Here is an 18949-nt window from a genome sequence, read left to right on the forward strand (position 1 = left end):
TGAGCTTCCTGGTGAGCATATCGCAGTACTCCTCCCTAAATGTGGTCACTAAGAATATGTCTCCAGTGCATTACTTAAATGTGGGTCGTGCAAAGGACTAGGCCACTATGTAGACAGACAGCCATTTCTGATCTTGATTAACTCCACAATGGGGAAATGTCCCCATCAGCAGAACATAAAACCATTTCCCAAGATGTCCAACATACCCTCATACTACTATACCTACTTCTAATTCCAATACCAAGCCCGCCACTCTCCAAGATCTAAATCCATTGCAAAAGCTACCCAACATTTAACACAACCATACTCACAATTATGGCGATTATTAGGAAAGTTAGTATGTTACTGTTGTGCGAAATGTTTGAACAAAAGCTCAAATTTTAATTGGCATGAGAGATCCCATCTGGGGAAGAAGTCTTCTCCAGAGCCAGACTCTTTTAACCCTTGTCTGTCAGTCCAGTGACAAATGCTAAACTTCAGTAATCACCTGCAGGATTACATCTTGTCTATACCTGTTTATTTTCATAGATTGAAAAGGGGGAACTTTTATTTTTGAACTTGGAAGTTAGTTTGGGCTCGTGGAGTCAACTTCATGTTTGCTTAATGTTTTCTAACAGAGTTACTGTAATTACTGTTCACAGGAAGAACATCAGCTCAGCTCTTTCTCATTAGGATTCCAGAGCATGTCTTTATGATACAGAGCACAAGCCAACATATAGGATTAGGGAGCTCATGTGTGCTCTTTGACATGTGAGTAGATTATGGCCTTGATGTGCGCTTTCTTCAAATACACTCAGTAGATTAAATCATCTCATGTGTGTTTCATATATTCATTCTCTCTTGATGTTTTCTCTCTGGTGTTTTCTCACAGAAAACAACAAAAGAGAATTGAGCTCCCTGATGACCCTGTAGTCAGCCTACTCCTTAAATATGATCACTAAGAAAATGACTCCAGTGCACTCCTTAAAAGTGGACAGTGCAAAGAAAAAGGCTAGCATGGGTTGGACAGCCATTTCTCCATTTCTGATCTTGATTAACTCCACCATCCTATCGAATATCCAAAATACAAAAGTAATCCCCGTGAGGTCTGATATGTTTGCCATCCTTCTGCACCTACTTCTAATTCCAACACAAGTCCTTCTGTTCTCCAGGGTTTGAAGTCTTTTGCAATAGCTACACATACTTAACAAAATCATATAATTATGGGATTTAGTAGGAAAGTTAGTGGGTTGAAGCTCTAGTTGACAATAAGGATATAATTTCTTAACCATATCAACTTGCAAAGTGTATTTTGAGGCCCTTCAGGCTTACAGCTATAAACCACTGCATAAAAGCTCTCTCAGTGCTGCCAATTACATATCTACCAATGCACATTCCCACAGTCTTGGACATAGACCCCTGACTCTGGCTGAATGGGGCAGCAGTCTTAGGTCAGTTGTCTCACACTGGGTCCCTGGACCAAAGGAAGATACTCGACTAGGTAGATTTACACTGTTAATGCAGAGATGGGTTAAAAGGTGTCAGAGATTATGAAAATGGCACAGGCTAGGACAGACTTCAGATCTGTTGTTTATAGAGTCACTATGAGTCATGCTCTGCTTAATGGATCCTAACAAAACAAAAACATCCAGGGAAGGAAAATACAAGTTTATAGAGAACTTATATTGCCATTCATTCATTGTTGCACATTTTCCTCCCTTCCCCTGCCAGTTAGATTTTTCTCTTTGAAATTAAAAATTAATTCATTGTTGTGCAATCCCCCACCCTCCACCCAGTCTTCTTTACTATGCAGCTCTTATTCTGTACTGTTGACATGCCAGTAATACCTAATCATATATTCCTTTTAAGCAGTTCTTTCCCTCATCTGTTTCAATGCACTGCACATTATTTATCCCTCTTAGTTTCCCCCAATCCCAATGTCAGTCCTATTTTATAACAGTGACATTATGCAGTATTTGTCCTTTTGTGACTGAGATATTTCACTCAGTATAATGTCTTCCATAGTTACCCATTTTGTATAATATTTCATGAGTTCCTTGTTTTTCAATGCTGCATAGTATTCCATTGTGTGAATATACCACAGCTTCTCTATCCATTCATTTGTTGATGGGCACTTAGGTTGTTTCCAACTCTTTATTATTGTGAACAAAGCTGCTGGGTCAAATGGTATTTCTGTTTCTGACTTTTTGAGAAAGCATCAGACTGCCTTCCATAGTGGTTGCACCATTTTATACTCCCACCAGCCGTGAATAAGTGTTCCAGTTTCTTCACAACCTCACCAGCATTTGTTGTTTGCTACTCTGCTGAATTTGGTCTTTTTACCAGGGTGAGATGATATCTTATAGTTGTTTTGATTTGCATCTTAGAGCTAGGGATTTTAAAGATTTCTTCATGAGTTTGTCCTGCATGTCTTCTTTGGTGATAAGTGTCCACATCCTGTGCACATTTTTTAATTGGATTGTTTATCTTGCTGTGGTACTCGAGTATTCTATAAATTCTAGCTCTACGTCCCTTACCAGACATATCTACCAAATACTTTTTCCTAGTGTGTGGCTCTTCTTTTTACTCTGTTGTTGATTTGCATAGGGATTTGTTTTTAGGTCTCATTCATCTATTTTATCTTCTCCTGGTTGTAGTGTTTTCAGGATGCTTAGAAGACTGTTTATGTTTGGATTACGGCTTCTAGAGTTCTCCATGCTTTTCTCTGATGAAGTTTATCATCCTGGGTTTTACTCCTAGGTCCTTGATCAATTAGGAGTTGATTCTTTTGTATGGTGTGAGGTGTCTGTCTTGAGTTTTCTGCAGATTTCCAGTTTTGCCAACACCATTGTTAAAAAGGCAGTCATTTATCCACTTAACTGATTTAATCTCCTTGTCAAAAATTAATTGACCATAGGTAGATGGGCTAATTCCTGGGTTCTCAGTTCTATTCCATTGATCTATGTGTCTGTCACTGTACCAGTACCATGACGTCTCATCCACGATGATAGTGTAGTAGGATTTGAAATGAGGGAGTGAGATGCCTCCTATTTTGTTTCTCTTTTTAAGGAGTGTTTTGCTTTTTCAGGATTACTTTCCATTCCAAATGAAATTGGAAATTACCTTTTCCATCTCACTGAAGAATGGAATTGGTATTTGTATTGAGATTGCATTGAATATGTAGATTGCCTTTGGTAGAACTGTCATTTTCACAATTTTGATTCTTCTTATCCAAGAGCAAGGTATATCCTTCCATTTCTCCAGGCTTCTTATTGTTTCTTGTAGTAATTCCCCCCTTTAAATTTAATTTTATTTTTTTAATACAATTTTACAGTTATGTATTCAATTGTTTTGTTTTTTAAAATTTTGCTACTAGTTTATTTATAAAATTCAAATACAAATTTTAACAAATTCTTTCAATTTCCCTCACCCTCTACTCATCAAATTGTACAACCCAATGATTAATCCGCCCTTCCCCTGTACATCACATCCCTCGGTTTCCAGCCTTTCCCACCCATCCTGGATCCTTATACTTACTCTACAATAACAGTTTTATACAATATTTATCCTTATGTGACTGAGTTAGTTGACTCAGCATAATGCTTTCCAATTCCTCCCAAGTTAGGTAATAATTTACAAAGTTGTTGCTCCTGCGTGCTGCATAGTACGTTGCGTGAATGTACCATAATTTCTCAATCCATTTGTTTGTGGTTGGACATTTGGGCTGTTTCCATGTTCTTGCAATGATGAATAATGCTGCTACAAATATTAATGTACAAATCTCAGTTTTTGCCTCAGTTCTCATATTCTCAGAGTATATTCCAAGCAGTGGAATAGCTGGATCATATGGAATTTCTCTGTTCAGCTTTTTGAGGAAGCGCCAAACTGCCTTCCAGAATGGTTGCACCATTTTACAATCCCACAACAATGTATAAGAGTTTCTTTCTCGCTACATCCTCTCCAGCATCTATTACTAGCTGCCCTGTTAAACTTCGCAACTGTTACTGGAGTGAGATGGTACCTCATTGTGGTTTTGATTTGCATCTCTTATTGCCAGTGATTTGGAGCATTTCTTCATGTATCTGTTTACTATTCGAATGTCTTCCTCTGTGAAAATTCTTTCCATGTCTTTTGCCCATTTTGTAATTGGGTTATCAGTTCTTATCTTGTGGAAGCCCAGGACTATTCTGTAAACTTTTGTTATAAGACTATTGTCTGAGATGGAGTTACCAAATGTTTGTTCCCCAGTCTGTAGGTTTTCTTTTCATTCTGTTGGAAAAAGTTTTTGATGTGCCTAGAGATTTAATCTTCAGAAGGTCCCATGTATCAATTTTATCCTCTTTAGATTGTGCATTTCTGGTTGTATTTGGCAGTCTCTTTATACCTTGGACTAGTGCTTCTAAGTTTGATCCCATTTTGTCTCTTAAGAATGTTATGGTTTTGGGCTTTACTCCCAGGTCTCTGATCCCCTTGAGTTGATTTTATGTATGGTGTGAGGTGTGGATCCTGTTCCTGTAGGTGGAAGTCCAGTGTTGCCAACACCATTTGTTGAAGAGGTTATCATTTCCCCGTTTAATAGCTTTGATTTCCTTTGTCGAATATCGGTTGACCATAGATAGATGGGTCTATTTCTGGGTTCTCAATTCTGTTCCATGGGTTGATGTGCCTGTTATTGTACCAGTACCATGCTGTTTCGATTACCACTGCTGTCCAGTGAGTGCTATATCTCCAACTTCATTTTTGTTTCTCAGAAGCATTTTGCTTATTCAGAGTCTCTGGTCTCTTCAAATAAATTTGATCATTTCCCTTTCAATTTCCATTGAACATGTAGAATGCTTTTGGTAGGATTGTCATTTTTACCATAATGAGTCTTCTTATTCATCAACAGGGCACATTTTCCCATTTCTTTTGGTTTTTTATTGTGTCTTTCAGAAATGCTCTATAGTTTTCTTTGTATAGGTCTCTTGTATCTCTAGTTACATTCACTCTCAAGCATCTCAATATGTGGTTGGCTATTGTAAATGGTATTGCTTGCTTTATTTCTGTCTTTGAGTTCTCTTTGTTACTGTAGAGAAACCCTATTGATTTTTTTATATTGCTCTTATATCCTGCCACTCTACTATATTAGCCTATTAACTTTTTTTATAGCAAGTTTTTATTAACAAGAAAGGCTTCCCTTAATTTACATAACTTATATTTTTAATATTAAATAGGATAAGATGTTCAATAAGCCCTCATGTTTTTTATTAATTTATAGTCTAGTCTATGGCCTCTGAATGCAAATGCTTGCTGTATATTTATATTTTAATAGACCAAAGTAAAATTATTAGCTATTTTTAAGTCTGTGGTTAGGGACCTCTCCAAAATACTCAAGAGCAACAGTGTCTCTCAGGAGACTAAGGTCTGCCTGATACAGGCCATGGTTTTTGCAATCACTTGTTATGCATCAGAGAGTTGGACAATGACTAGGGAGGATAGAAGGAGAATTGACGCCTTTGAGCTGTGGTGCTGGAGAAGAGTATTGAATGTACCATGGACTGCCAAGAAAACAAACAGATTCATCGTAGAGAGGATTAAACCAGGCTGCTCCTTGAAGGCAAGGATTCTGGGGCTTCGTCTGACATACTTTGGACATGTTGTAAGGAGAGACAGGTCTTTGGAGAGGGACATCATGCTGGGTAGAATGGAGGGACAGTGCAGGAGGGGAAGACCCTCTATGAGGTGGATTGATTCAGTGACTGGGATACTCGGGATGGGTTGGTTTGTCAGGGGCAATGAGATTGGCACAGGATAGAGCACGGTTTAGGGCTGTTGTACATAGGGTCGCTATGAGTCGCAAACGACTCGACGGCACATAACAACAAACAACAACAACTATGTTGGAAATTTTTTTATCATTAGGACATTACATCTTTTCCAGAACAATTTACAGAAATTACACAAAGCAACTGTTATCAAATAGCAGTATTCAGCAATGTTTTGTTTAGCTGAAATGTTAGTTTGAGTTGTAAAAACCATCTCTATCTAGGTACAAAAAATAATCAGAAACCTTATTGGCTTTAACTTGCATTTACAAATGTTCTAAGAAATCTTAAGCTAAATATTACTTTCAATACAAAACCCCAATAATTTTTAATAACTTGGCATCTGATCTCTGTAATTTGTGTACAAACATTAGGTCATCTCTAACTAGGAAATCAGGCTAGTTAACACATTAAGTGTTAATAAAAATAAAGGCAACAACTAATCAATCACCTTGTAACAGAAACAAAGCAACAATTTCAAGTATTGGCGGCTTTAGTGCTGACACACTAACACAGTGGTTTGCTACAAAGGAGGAGACAAAGACTGGATTGTTTTCTGACTGCAGCTGCCCTGTGGCCACCCCAGCAAGGATGTCCCCTAAAGGAAAGCTGCAGCACAATTCAATCAGGTTCAATCAGAGCTTAAGGGGAGCCAATCCTTGTGGGTTTTTTTCCCAGCACCCCCTACACCCTGCACTGGTGCTGTATTATTAAAAACATTAAGTACCTGGAATTTATGCTTCATCAAGTGTGTTTGAGTAATTTTCCAATAATGTACAGCTCTTTGTGTACAGAAAGTTTTGTGGTGGCAATTACGTAAAAAAAGTTATTTAAACAATGTGACATCAGGTATTAGCAATCACAGAGCCTTGATCTGGTCTCTAAGTTAGGTACACTGTGAAATGCTAAATGATGTGCCCAGCTGATCTGTGAAGTTTACAGAGCTGTAGAATTCAGGGAGTGACTACTTTTCCATTAACCTAACCAGCCCACATAGAGCACACGAAATCAAAAGACTCTGGAAGGCATTACAGATGCAATTAATGAATGGGTAATGCTTTTTTGACTAAGTAACCAAATATTGGCAAGTCAATACAGTACTCTTAAACACAACAGAAGCCTATCTTGTTGGAATTATAGTTTATTTTGGTGAAAAGTTTCACTCGAAAAATCTCACCAAAATACCAAATCAAAACACTGGTTTTAACAGAATAATTGAGGCAAATCAATATTGCTTTTAAAAGTCCCAATTTTTCCCTTTTAAGTGAGTTTCTCGGTGAGTGCCGGCAGCCTGTGGACCCAAGTGGCCTGGCCTTATTATGGTGTTGGTCAAAGCCCAGCAGAATTCCCACAACCCGGAACTTTCACCCTTTAATTCTAGGAGACTCAATATGGCGTTATCCATTTCAGTGCACTTTTTCAATAATCGTTACATTTCCACAAAAACACTGGATACCTCGGAATTAGACTGTAATCAAACAACACTATTTTTTTCAATGATCCCTTAGTTCGAAGCCCTGCCCCTCTTTACTTTTATCAAAGTCACATAGACACTCTCCAGCTTACTTTAAAAAAAAAAAAAAAAAAGGCGAGCTCTGGTGGCGTAGTGGCAGGAAACTGCACTGCAATCCCAGAGCTACGCGGTTCAAATCCACCAGATGCTCTGCTGAAGAAGGAGGAACAATTGCCTCCTGTACCAGTCAGATCCAATTTGACGGTACACACATAAAAAGAATAAATAAATAAAAATTATTTTAAAAAGTCCACCTCAAAGAGTTGTAGTTCTTAAATAACCAATAAATACACCGCTGGCTTAGAGACTTGGGGCCTGCCACTGTGCCTCGTGCCACTGTCATTTTTCTCCAAATGCTGCCGCTGCCATCGGCGTCCTTATGCTTCCTCTTGCGGAGGACATCAATTCTTCAATCTCAGCGTTTAATTTATTACCCATTCCATGGCTTCTCGACCTTGACTAGCGTTGGAAGAAATGGTACTCCCATCAGACTTTCCAGGTAGCTGCTGAGGCTGACGTCCTTCACGGTGATGATGGCTTCCTGAATAGAATCGTTTTGCCCGGGTGCTGAGGATGAGGCTTGTAGATGAGCTTCTCGTCCACGGAGACCATATTTGTAAGGAAATATTAGTGGATTTCAGTTCCATCGTTTTCTCTACTGGGTCAACTATAGAATGCTCCTGCACGTATATCTTTGTGCGAGCTGCACAGATAAGAGATCGCCCTACAGAGTGCAGGCCCCACTCTGCTCAGAAGCCCCTGGCTGTACAGCTTGCCCGAGGGGTCCACGTGCCTGTGCAGGACGTCAACGCCCACCACGGTGGGGTTCATGGGGTTGGGATACTTCTGCATCGCTGCCGTTGTGACCATTTCCTAGGGGTGGTCGAACACATGCTCGGAGGTCCAGATCTTCATGGCTCCGGTGACTTGCGCGACGACCCAGCTGTGGCACTAGGGCTCAAGGAGGCCAAGAGGGGACTGTCGCCCCGGCATCGCCCCCGGCCACCGGCCGGCCTGCAGAGGGCCCAGCCTATTAACTCTTAACCGTTTTTTTGTTTTGTTTTGTTTTGTTGACTCATTGGGGTTTTCTGTGTACACTATCATATCATCTGGATATAGCAACAGTTTAACCATTTCTTTTTGCCAATCTAGAAGCTTTTTATTTCCTTCTCATGTTGTATTGCCCTAGGAAGCACATTCAATACAATATTGAATAGAAGTGGTGACAGTGGACATCCTTGTCTGGTCCCTGTTTGCAAGGAAAATATTTTTAGTCTTTCTTTATTGAGAATGATGTTGGCTATTGGTTTTTGCATATATACTTTTCACTACGTTGAGGAAATTCCCTTCTATTCCAATTTTGCTGAGTGTCTTTATCAGGAAGGACTGTTGGATTTTGTCAAATGCCTTTTCTTCATCAATTGCTAAGATCATATAGTTCTCGTTATTTACTTTGTTAATATAGTGAATTACACTGATTGTTTTTCTTTTTTTTGGAATTTATATTTGGATTTATTTTATTCTCAGCCAACTTCTTTCAAACTGACATTATCTCAAATGCCTTTGAACACAATGCTTTCAGTCCACCTCAGAGACCACAACAATCATCGCTAACAACCACTCACTCATTCATCATCAGCACCCGTGAGAATGAATTTACCTCAGGGCCTCTCCTGGGCAGCTCTAGTTCTTGGCTTTGCACAGGATTTGACAGATTCAGAGATTATCTCATCTACACTCTGAAGAAGCAAGTTGAGTTGGGCTTGGTATTCAAGCACCTGTATTTTCCTTTAAAAGACAAGGAGTCAACGTGTAGAGCTGCTAAGTATTTGGCAGGGGTTGAACCAAAATGTTTATGTTCTGGTTCCTAGTCCACTGCTCAGATCAGCTTAATCTGATGCTGGAGGCACAGGCAGAGTGCATCCAGAGGACTCTGTACTCTCCCCTGGGATGTTGGCCTAACATCTAGCTGGGCAGGACTTGACAAGGGAGCTCCATCTTGCTAAGATCGTCAAGTTCCAAGGTGTGGACCTCAGAGTTCAGAAGAAAAGCTCTCTTTGAATCATGCAGCCACATTCACACGATTCACTCATGAGGAGCTGGTTTAGAACAGTCTTTGGAAATGAACCTAGTTTAGTCCTTGGCACTGAATCCAAAACAAACTAGTTGCTATCGTGTTGATTCTGAATCATGGTGACCCCATGTGTGCCACAGTTGACCTGAGCTCCCTAGGTTTTTCAGTGGCTCAAGTCGGTCATCAGGCCTTTCTTCTGAGGCTCCAATGGATGGACTCAAACCTGCAACCTTTTAGTTAGCTACCAGCTATGTGAATACCACCTAGGGACTCCCTTGCTGCAGAGTACAGAACCACTAATTACTTCTTGAATGAGATAGTGGATGAATAAAAGCTAACCAAACTTAAGGGTCCATGATTTCCTGATGAGGAAAGAACATTTTTTGAATGAATTAAAAAGTACAATTATTGTGCTGGATGATCTTCTTGGCATGTCTCTAGAAGCTCTAGTTTCCCTAGTACATGGAAAGAAGTGTTTTCTATACCCCTTGATATTTAGTCCTCATGCTTCAAAGTCCTAGGTCAGGTTTTGGTGTATTCAGGAGATAATCACCCTAGAATCCAAGTGTTGGGAAGTGCCTGTGAAATAAGAAAAACGTTTTTCATTTGGAAGGACAGAGGCTGAGGAGTACATGGAAATTTTCTGCACAGCCTATGATACCCTGAGCAACTCTACAAGGAGGAACTTGGTGAGGTTTAAGGAATCTTCCTTATAAGGAAGGGGCACCACAGATTAAGGTACCAGAGGGCACCTTGACAGTTCCTTGTTGGATGGCATGAGCTAGACTGGAGAGCAGGAAAGGCAGTCACATGGCTGCTGAGATCTGCTGCAGACAGCAAAGCTGTGCTTCCTGGTTCTGCTGTTCATGGGGTGGGCCAGGACTCTGGGAGGTTTGTAGCTCGCAGCACAGTCTAAGAGGGGATCTCAGCCAGCCTTGCTGGGAGGAGGGCTGCCCTTCCACCCTTCCTGCTGGCCGATCTACGTCCTGACCACTGGATGCCTGCTTACTCTCCATACAAGAGTTGGAAGCCAAACTCCCCAAAGGAAGAAGGCTCTTCTTTTCAGATTTTCATGTGTAAAGATGAGCAGCTTGCTCAGCTCCAAATCCCTTCCAAAAAGCGCTCGCTGCCAAGATAACAGATTCGATCTGCTACAGATCCAAGCTGCCTGCTTTACCCAGGAATAGATTTGTCTCAGTGCAGGGGAAGTAGGGGAGTGAGAGGGTGAGAGGGTAGGGAAATGGTAAAGGAATATAGAAAGTCTTTTCTCTTAATGCATATCATTTTGTAAACCTCCGCTTTCAAGTTGACATCACAGTGTTAGAAAAACTTACACCAGGGTCTGCAGTGTAGGTCTGAGAGGGCTCTGAACGGGGCAAAGGTGGCAGGGCTTGGTTTTCAAATATTGCGCACAGTTCTTTTTGAGAATCAGGGAGAGACATCTCTGATTGTGATGGGAAGGTAAAGGTCTTAGATCAGAATGGATCACACGGAGTCTGAGTAGAACCCATTCAGGTGGCTAGAATCCTTGGCCACTGTGCCCAGGGAGCTGTGCTTGGATAAATGGCAGATAAGAGGGCAGAGCACATGGACGGCACATCCCACCAAACCCCTGGCTGGAAGAGGAAGCAGGAAGGGCTGGGCTGGTGTTGTCAGAGAATATCTTACTGCAGGTTCCAAAGAGTAAATCAGAACCTCTGGCTTTCCTGAGATCGTCAGCGTCCCAACACCCAGAGTTCTTTCGTCAGCCAGCTTGGTCTGTCCTTTCCCAACCGGGGACAGTCAGTCATGGAATGTCTTCACCACTTTCTGAAGTTTGGCATAGAATCCAGCCATGCTGGGAAGGAGGAGTCCACTACGGTCTGTGGGAGGTAACCGCTGAGGTCGGTGTGGAAGAATGTGACCACGCGGGTCTTGTAGGGCTCCCCTGGCAGAGGTTCAAAGAAGCAACCACAAGGGTGGTTAAATCCTCTCACATAACCTGGCCTTGGAGGACACGATGGGTGTTCAACATTGGTAGCATTGGTACTGATGGTACCATCCTCATACTTTTTGATGAGCACCAGGTCCACAAAATCTCTGGGGGAGATAATCTTCATGGCAGCCAAGGGGGTGGAGGTTCTGCTGACACACAGGGTATCAGTGAGGTTTTCAATAATTTCAAAACTCTTCACGTTCTCATCCCACTTCTCTCGCAGGCCTCCAGCTTCGGGCTTCACACAGTTCCACACTTTCTCCAGGGATCCAGACACAATACCTTCCCCTCGGTACCTCCTCCGGTCACAGTGAGTGCAGTAGACGCAATATTTGATACGAGAACAATCCCAATTGCTCCCTTTCTCAATTCAGCTCCGGGAGATAAGGGTGCAGAGAAATGAGGGGGTTGGGGATAGGAGGAACCTGTGACTTGCAGGGACCCTGGCCCTAAGGAGAAAAGGCTACCGGGATCCTGTCCCACCCAGTGCCTCACTCACGCCTTCCTGGCAAATCTTCCAGCCTGACGTGTCTCGTTGGTAGAGCAGCAGCTTCTCTGCCACCTCCTCGCTTATCTGAGTGGCCTGAGCCGGGCCCATTGTGCCGCAGTGCTGTGCGTGGTTGCAGAGCCGCGGGTGGCAAGTGGCGGCGGTGGTGGCGGCTGATTGTTTTTCTTATGTTGAACCATCCCTGCATACCTGTTATGAATCCCCCTTGGTCACGGTGAATTATTTTTTATATGTGCTTCTGGATTCTCTTGGCTAAGATTTTGTTAAGGATTTTTGCATCTATATTCAACAGAGATATTGGTCTGTAGTTTTCTTTCTTGGAAATATCTTTGCCTGGTTTGGGTATTAGGGTAATGCTTGCTTCATAGAATGACTCTGGAGTGTTCCTTCTTTTTCAGTTTTTTGAAATAAGTAGAATGGGTGCTAAATCCTCTCTGAATTTTTGGTAGAATTCAGCTCTGAAGCCATCTGGTCCAGGGTTTTTCTTATGGGGAAGTCTTTTTATGACCTTTTCAATTTCTTTTCTTGTAATGAGTCTGTTCAAGTGATCTATATCTGCCCTTGTCAGTCTAGTCAGAGGATAGTTTCAAGGAATTTGTCCATTTCCTCTATTTTTTCAAATTTATCAGAGTACAGCTTTTCATATTATTCTGTTTTAAAATTTGTTATTAATTTCAATGAAAATTTACAGACTTTGGATTTCCATTTATTTATTGCTGCACTTTTCTCCCCTCCCCGCCCTCCCCCCTAGTACACTACCCTCTTGGAAAAGTATCTTGGTTAAAGTGTAACCAGAGTGCTTCTTGGAGGTAAAGAAAACAAAGCTTGGGCTAAAATACTTCGGGCATGTTGCTAAAAGAGGCTAATCCTTGGAGAGGGATATCATGTTTGTAAAGGTGAAAGGTCAAGCAGATGGATTGTCACAGTGACTGTAGCAGTAAATTCAAGTGTGTCAGGGGTGAGGAGGAGGGCACAAGATAGGACAGGATTCAGATCTGTTGTTTACAGGGTTACTATGAGTTTTACTTGACTCCACCACACCTAGCAACCATGATTACTAGTTAGATGGGACTTAAAAGATTAGACAGAGTTTTCTACAAATTAACTTCTTAAGTTGGCAGTAATATATTTTCTATAATCAGCTCACTACTAAATGAAACAGCTATTTCAGCCTGACCAAATGCTTCTATAGTAAAGCAGGACAATATTTGGTAATGACATATCAGACAAGGGACTTATATCTATAATTTACAAAATACTCGAGCACCACAAGGAAAAAAGTAAATAATCTGATTGGAAAATGGGCATACGATATGAACAGACACTTCACCAAAGAAGACATTCAGATGGCAAACAAACACATGAAGAAATGTTCAAAATTCCTGGATCTAACTATAAACATCATTAAAGAAAAGCTAGGAACAACGCTAGAAGTCCTAATCCACAACATAAACAGTATTCCAAATATCCTGAAAAGCCTGCAACCAGGAGAAGATAAAGCAGATGAATGGGATCTCCTAAGAAACAAATCCCTATGCACATCCAAAAACTTCTCCAACAGGGTAAAAAGGGAAGCCATCTTTTGTCCATGGGATATTCAGCATTATTCTTCAAAAGCTCAAAGATATCAATTCTTCTTTTTATCATCTTTAATCATTGTCATTCTCTCAGATGCATAGCAAATGCTTGAAAATACCCTAATCTGAATCAGGAACCCCATTGATTTCAAACTGATACCATCACTCCTCAAAAATTTAGAGCTGGAGGTCCCTTACTACAGATTTTCCAAGCACAATATATGTCCAGATTGCTGGAACCATGGGTTTTGACTGTAAATCCAAAAAAGATGAAGTCCTTGACAGTTTTAGCCTTTTATCCCTCTATCATGATGTTGCCTATTGATTCAGTTGTGAGACTTTCTTTCTTGACATTGAGATATTAGTCCAACCCATATGTAGACAGTAGTCTCTGATATTCTGCAGTAAGCACTTCAAAGCCTCCTCACTTTAAGCAAGCAAGTCTGTGTCATCTCCATAATGTAGATTGGTGAATCTTCATCAGATACTGATGCTGTATTCCTCTTCTTTGAGTTCAGTTTCTCAAATAATTTGCTCAGTATACAGATTGAATAGGTATGGAGAGCAGATACAACCAAGTGATGCACACTTTTCTGAATTTTAAATGATGGATAGGATAGCTGGTAGGATGTGTATAAACATCCAAAGGAATAGGAGGAGGGAGCAGGAAGGTGGAACGTGAGGATGAGTAGTAATAACTGGAATGGCAGAATTTGATACATGAAGATTGGGGTTGAAAGAATTAGGAGAGATCTAATAGGTTGGAAAAGATAGAATAATAGTGGGCATAGATGAGTGGTGATTATTTTTATAAAACACAGTGTTTAGGAATGATCATATGAAACACAATGAATGAAAGAATGTGTGAAACACAATGCACATGAATGAAACACAATGCATATGAATTTTGTATATAAGATAAGATAAAATAAAATAAAATAAATGTTAGGAATAAAAACCCTTGTGTAGTGTTCCTGTGCTCTGTTCACAGTCTAGCCTCTTAGTCTTTGTATAGATTTTGCATAAGCACAATTAAATGCTCTAAAATTCCCTTTCTTCTCAATGTTTTTTGTTGTTGTTATGTGCCATCAGGTCACCTGAAATTCAAAGTGATTCTACATACAAAACCTTTCCCTATCTTGAGCAAGTATCACTGATCTGAACACACACCTTCTCCCATTGCTCCAGTTACTGTGTCAATCCATCTCACATGGGGTCTTTCTTTCCTGCACTGTCCCTCCACCCTTCCAAGCATGATGGCCTTCTCCCAAAACCAGTCCCTCCTGGCAACATGCCCAAAGAATGTGAGACAGAGCTTAAAAATCCTTGCCTCCAGAGAACAAGTTGGTTTTACCCTCTGCAAGACAGACCTATTTGCTCTTTTGGTGGTCCATGATATATGTTCAATTATCTTCTCCAGCAGCACAACTCAAAGTCATCAATTCTATTATCCTTAGTCATTATTTAGCTCTCTGATGCATAGTAAAAGTGAGCAAAGCAGGGCCTGAATCAGGCACATTTTAATCCCTAGACTGACATTATTGCTCGTTAGCATTTTGGAGAGGTCCCTGATAACAGAATCACCAATGCAATTTGGCTTTTGATTTTCTGATTGCTGGTGCCAAAGTGTTATCTCATTGTTAGCCATAACACCTTTTTTTCTTTTTTAAATTAATTTTAATAAAAGTTTACAGAGACTTAGGGTTCCCAATCATTCATTGTTGCACTTTTCTCCAGACACACCTCCCTCCCAATTCACTCTTCTCCTTGAAAAGAAAGAAAAACTCTTTCATTGTTATGTAATGTAATTCCTCCCCCCCCCCAGTCCACTCCACTGTGCAGCCTTCACTCTGAACTTCTGTAATGACAAGAATACCCATTCATATATCCCTTTTAAACAGTTCTCTTCCTCATCTGTTTCAATGTAATATACATCATTCCTCCCCTTTTTCTCTGTCTTCTCTCAACCCTGATGTCTGGCCCATTTTACAACAGTGGCCCTATGCAATATTTGTCCTTTTGTGACTGAGATATTTCACTCAGCATAATGTCCTCCAGGGTCATCAGTTTTATATAATATATCATGAGTTCCTTGTTTTTCAATGCTGCATAGTATCCCATTGTGTGAATATGCCAGAGCTTCTCTACCCATTCATTTGTTCATGGGCACTTGGGTTGTTTCCAGCTCTTTGCTATTGTGAACAAAGCTGCGATAAACATACGTGTGCATATATCTGTTTGGGTGGCAGTTATAGTTTCTTTAGGGTAAATTCCCAGTAGTGGAATTGCGGTGTCAAATGGTATTTCCATTTGCAACTTTTTGAGAAAGCGCCATACAGCCTTCCATAGTGGTTGCACCATTTTACCCTCCCATCAACAGTGAATAAGGGTTCCAGTTTCTCCACAACCTCACCAGCATTTGATATTTGCTGTTCTGCTAAATTTTTCTATTTTTTCCTGGGGTGAGATGATATCTCCTAGCTGTTTTGATTTGCATCTCTCTTAGAGCTAGGAATTTTTTTTAATCTAAAAGAGACCAAACATGTTTTGTTGTGAACATTTTGCAGAGACGAAGTGAGGCGGGAGTTTGGGTTGTTTTTGTTGCTTTTTTAAAAAAAGAATCAATACAGTGATGGAGGGGTAAAGAATGCAAGAACTCAGGCATTCTGTGGAGGGTTACTCTCTCTCCATTATGAGGTCCGTAAAAAGGAGCAAACTGAGATCCAGAAGGGGAGTCGGCAGGAGCCATGTTTGATTCCCCACCCCGTGAATAGGTTTTTGCCTAGGGGCCTCTGCTAGGTCCCCACTTGTTCCCCTCCCTTTGGCCTGAGATGGCAGGGCAGTACAGGGCATCAAAGGAGCACTTCACGATTCCTCATTCCCAGAATCATCATCATCGTAACAGTCGGCATCTTCCTCCTCCTCATCCTCATCATCAATGTCGTCATCATACAAGTTGTCATAAAGCAAATCTGAGCTGTTGTCATTGGAAGGCACTTCAGTTTTGATGCAGTATTCTGCCAGGGTTGTGGGGACCTTCACTCCATCCTTTTCTGCTTCGGCCTTAGTGACTGAAACCTGTTTCCTAATGATTTCAGCATACTCTTTGCCTTTTCCTTCACTGTCCCTCCATTTCCTGAACATAACCGAAGCATCCACATTGGCTGGGGAGAAGGTGTTGGGCTCATTAAGCAGTGAGATTACACTTAACAGGATAGTCCTGACATTCTGAGTAGGGTTCCACCTTTCGGAGGGCAGTTCTTCACTCTGTGGATCATCTACAGGTGGGTGAAGAATTGAAATGCATACATCTTCATTCTCACAAATGCTGGGGTGCCACATTTTGGTCAAGAATCTGAAGGTAGGTGGTGAATATGGGTAGTCAATAGGAAATTTAATATGCGCCTTGAAGTAGCCGCCTTCGTAGAGGGTGTTGGGGGGGTCCGAAGATGGCCACCTCCCAGTTGTAGAGGTCGGACTCATCCACCAGGGTGATCCGGAAGCCCTCCACCGGCTCCTCCTGTAGGGATTTCAGCTCAAGCATCAGGGCCTTCTGCGAGCTGGTCATCTGCTGCTGGGCCATCGCCGGGGCCCCAGTCCTCACGCACCAGGCCCCTCCCCTGCGCTCGCCCTCAGGCTGGGCCGCACCGGGCTCCTGAAGTATTTCTTATATTAAGGAGGGAAGATTTGGGTGGGATGCAAGCCCCACATTTTTAGAGGCTTATCTAAGTTATGAGACCTCAACACTTGCTCTTTTTTTTTTTGACACCTGCCTTCAACTGACAATCTACAATGGTCACCAGTCTCTGCAAAACTGGCCTGTATACCTACAGTTACGTGAATCGTTCCCCGGATGAATATGAGTGTCTAAAAGGCTTTCCAGTGAACCAAAGAGAACTGAACAAATGAAGGGCTGTTGATGTCAGAAATAATGGCATTATGCAGCAAATCAAGCATCTGAGCAAACATTAGCTCTGTATTTCTTATAACTGATCTGCTACTAATTTTATCAGAATGAATTGTGAATATATCCAATAGTCAAGTGACTTTACTTAGTCAATAAATCACAAATGGAAAACTTCTGGAATTCTCTGTTTTCAGTTTGGATCCATCTGACATCAATAATCAATAGTCCTGTTGTCATGGCCTTTTCTAACGAGAACTTGAAACTCTGGACAATCTATGTCTATGTGGAAACATGTCAGTTAGTATCCTATTAATTTCTGGGGCCTTATTTTTTTGGCAGTGTCTTCAGTGCAGCTTGATCATCTTCCTTCAGTACCATTGGCTCTTCATCATATGTTTTTTCCTGAATTCATTCTGCCTCAGCCAGTTCTTTTTGGTAGAGTGGCCCTGTCTTTTGCTTCCATCTTCTTTTGATGCCTCCTGGATCATTCAAGATTTTGTCCATGGCATTTCTCAGCAATTGGAGGAATGAATTTGTTTTTCTGTTCTTTCAGCTTGAGAAATGCTGAACGAGTTCTTCCCTATCTATTCTCCAGTTCCAGTTCTCTGCAGTATCTATTTCAATTCTTTGGTTTATCTTCTCAAGTTGCCCTTTGTAATAGTTTGTTCAGCTCTTTTACTTCAGCATCTCTTCCCTTTGAATGGGCTTCTCATTCTACTACAATTGTCAGTCTCTTCTGATATCCATTTTTATTTTTTTCTTTCTTCTCTGACTTTTCTACTCTGTAAGACAGAGTAATGTAAAAATTACCTTTTACTCTGTGCTTTGATAATAACCTGATAACATCCAACAACTTATCTGGTCTTTGATCACTGGTGTTTAATGCTTCAAATATATATATATTTTTTTTTAGAGTGGAAAACAAGGGTCATTTTTATAAGGAAAGTAAAGATTCAATGGAAAAATATTTTTAATTGATTAATCAAAGTTTATAGAAAACTTGGATTTCCATTCATTCATTCATTGTTGCACATTTTCCTCACTAGTCCCCCCAGTTTGGTTTTCTCTTTAAAAAGATTATTTCATTTTTGCACAAATTCCTTCCCTCTATCCCACCCCACACACCCCAGTCCACTTTGATAAGCACCTCTTACCTACTTATAGTCCAGAATAAGAATGGAAAGTATATTTTTAAAGAATTTAGCTTTGTCCAAATCCTGGTAGCATGTGATGGGGAGTCCCCTTGGAGTTGGGAGTTACCCTTTGAAATTGTTGTTGTGTTGTTAAGGGCTGTCAATTTGTAGATGACTCATAGTGACCCTATGAATAAAAGACCTGAACACTTGCATAACTTTCATAATTTCTCCAAGTTCCTAGTGCTTCCGGAGGCAAACTATTTCAGAAGTGGATGCCACTCCTGCTGCCAAGCTTGTTTTAATCCAGGAGCTCCACCAAACACTGTCCACCATGGGTAACCATTATCGCATTTGACATATCAGTGTAACAGTCAGTGTTTAATATCACAGCAACCATGAGTTACCGGTGTACAGCAAGTGGACAGACCAGTGTTATACCACTTAGAAGAATGTTTGACCAAAAACAATTAAAACCA

The 18949-nt window shown here is 40.9% G+C and overlaps 3 pseudogenes; all 3 read right to left on the bottom strand.

Moving 5' to 3' along the window:
* Window positions 1–7635: 7635 nt before the first annotated feature.
* LOC102862110 lies at window positions 7636–8211 on the bottom strand (annotated as a pseudogene).
* A 2941-nt stretch (window positions 8212–11152) lies between these two features.
* On the bottom strand, window positions 11153–11943 carry LOC102862518 (annotated as a pseudogene).
* Window positions 11944–16295: 4352 nt separating this feature from the next.
* On the bottom strand, window positions 16296–17013 carry LOC102862927 (annotated as a pseudogene).
* Between the last annotated feature and the right edge of the window lie 1936 nt (window positions 17014–18949).

The sequence above is a fragment of the Elephantulus edwardii genome, unplaced genomic scaffold (assembly GCF_000299155.1).
Source record: "Elephantulus edwardii isolate Elephantulus edwardi_28Jun2011 unplaced genomic scaffold, EleEdw1.0 scaffold00286, whole genome shotgun sequence".
Lineage (NCBI taxonomy): Eukaryota > Metazoa > Chordata > Mammalia > Macroscelidea > Macroscelididae > Elephantulus > Elephantulus edwardii.